The following is a 2,645-nucleotide window of genomic DNA, read 5'->3' as shown; positions in this document are numbered from 1 at the left end:
CCACAAGGTACTTGGGATCTTAGATCCTCGACCAGGGATCGAACCCATACCCAACCAGGGATGGAATCCATACCCGCTACACGGGAGGGCAGAATCTTCACCACTGGACCACTAAGGAAGTCTCCCTGAGGCCCCGTTCTTAAACACAATGATATGCTACTTCCTAGTAACACATCAAAATTCATGACTGAATAAATGGAATAAATAGTCCTTAGCATAGTGTTTTGCCTATGGTTGTCAAGTAATGCCTGTTTTAATGACTGAACAGTTAAGTTAAATGACTAATTGAAGCAAGTACTAAAAGAACAAGTAAATGAGATCCACAATTAATTATTTAATTACTCAGTAAAGAATAGGAAGAAAATTCTGAGAGTCATCTGGAGACTTTTCCAAAAATAAATGTAATGTCAGGTTACTACGTAATACATTGGATTAACTGAGTAACTTCTGCAGATCGTTTGAATCAATGAAAAAATTCAAGTAATGAAAACATTTCAATGAACTAGCAACAAGTAAAGGCTTCCCTGGTGGCTCAGATGGTAAAGAATCCACTTGCAGTACAGGAGACCTGGGTTTAATCCCTGGGTTGGGAAGATCTCCTGAAGGAGGGCTTGGCAACCCACTCCAGTATTCCTGCCTAGAGAGTCCACATGGACTGAAGAGCCTGGCGGGCTACAGTCCATGGGGTCACAAAGCATTGGACATGACTGAGCACAGCACACACAGCAACAAGTAACACTTTATAGTCTGAAGGGAAGGGAAGCCTACAGTTTAAGTGTAAGAGTACCCTTTGTGGGTCAGCCCTTGGCAAGAGTTTTGATAGTATTTGTGCAAAGATGAAGATTGCTCCAATGCAGATGCTGTGATTCAAGTGAGAGTCCAGAGTTTTGAGTAATTTCTGGTGAATTTTTCCATCCCCTCCCTCCTTCCCCTAAAAACTCACAGCATTATGACTGTTATCTGCCAGAGGACCAGATCATCCCTCATGTGGCTCTGTACATCCCTGTCTTTTTAACCCTACCTTCTACTGTTCTCGATCTTTTGAAACCTTTCCATTATACACATATCTTCATTTTCTTCTGCGAATATTCCCTTTATCTCCTGCTGTTACCAAACTCGAATGTCTCCTTGTAGACATTGCTTCTTCTGTAGCCCTCTTTCATCATGATGGGTTTTCTTCTTTTTGTTGGGCCTAGAGATGGAAGAGGGGCTTCCCTGGTGGCTCAGAGGTTAAAGCGTCTGCCTGCAATGCAGGAGACCCAGGTTCAATCCCTGGGTTGGGAAGATCCCCTGGAGAAGGAAATGGCAACCCACTCTAGTATTCTTGGCCTGGAGAATCCCATGGACAGAGAAGCCTGGTGGGCTACAGTCCATGGGGTTGCAAAGAGTCGGACATGACTGAGCAACTTCACTTACTTAGAGATGGAAGAAGTACCATCCTTCTTATTGCTGCTTCCAGTCAATCCACCCAACCTCCTATTTAAACAAACAAATACATCTTTGTATCTCATGTTGTCAGATTTTACCTGCCCTATACTTGTTTGCAGCCATTTACCCTCCTGAATCCCTTCCTCTTACTCCTGAAAGATTTTACCAACACTCTCTTATTAACATTATTCTTGTTGAGAAAGTAATCTTTAAATCAGAGAACATCCCCTAACATCTGGAAGCTAGTTTGTTACTTTTTTATTGAATTATAATTAACATGCAACATTCTATTAGTTTCAGATGTACAACATAGTGTTTCAGTATTTTTATGCATTATGCAGTGATCACCACAATAAGTCTAGTTACCATCTGCTATGTTCCTTTTTTATTGGATAATAAACAATCTCAGAAAATATCAACCTCAGACTCTGAGACTATGATAAAGGAGAGAAAATAAGGCTACTTTATAACTTTATTTAAAACACCAAATACCTTTTGTTTCCACTAAAATGAGTAATTACTGCATTTTTTCCCCCAGTTATAGCTTTAGCCTTGCTTAAGTCTGCCCTCCCTAGAAAGATTTATTGAAGTCCTCAGTTACAGATTTGTTCCCACTTTCTGACACCATCCAGTCTAGAGTGACACTGGCTTTCTTACATCCTTCCTCAAGGCCTCAACTGAAGTCCAGATGCTATCATTTGTTTCTGTGCATACCCTTTTACTGAGATAGTCCATGACTGCCCATGATTTATACTCTCTTCATGCAATGAGTGAGAACCCTAACTTGTTCAAATACAAGTGTGAACTTTGGAGGGCATTAACATTGTCCGAATTCTCACTGATATCAGCATCACATTCTGACCTCTTGACCACCCCCCACACTGTCTTTAATTTTTCAGTGGCTTTTGTCTTCTACCTTATCACAGGCACCATCTTATTGCCATTCTCTTCACCTTGTAGTTATCAATAGCTTTGATTCAATTCATAACCTTGATTTCATTTATCTCACTTTCAGACTGCTTCCTCCTATATTCCTAACTCTTTCCTCCTAGTAAACTGAATTAACAACTCTTCTATCACATGGAAGGAGAAGACAATGGCACCCCACTCCAGTACTCTTGCCTGGAAAATCCTATGGACAGATTTTATTTTAGCTATAGTCCATGGGGTCGTGAAGAGTCGGACATGACTGAGCGACTTCACTTTCACGCATTGGA

The 2,645-nt window shown here is 40.9% G+C and overlaps 1 non-coding gene across 1 annotated transcript; it reads left to right on the top strand.

The window, feature by feature from the left end:
• Positions 1 to 1,212: 1,212 nt before the first annotated feature.
• On the top strand, positions 1,213 to 1,284 carry TRNAC-GCA (transfer RNA cysteine (anticodon GCA)). The gene has a single exon. It is a non-coding gene; the product is annotated as a tRNA-Cys (tRNA).
• The last annotated feature ends 1,361 nt before the right edge of the window (positions 1,285 to 2,645 follow it).

This window comes from Bos mutus, chromosome 6 (genome assembly GCF_027580195.1).
Source record: "Bos mutus isolate GX-2022 chromosome 6, NWIPB_WYAK_1.1, whole genome shotgun sequence".
Lineage (NCBI taxonomy): Eukaryota > Metazoa > Chordata > Mammalia > Artiodactyla > Bovidae > Bos > Bos mutus.
The sequence above is the reverse complement of the archived record's forward strand: the minus strand, read 5'-3'. Positions and strand labels throughout refer to the sequence as shown.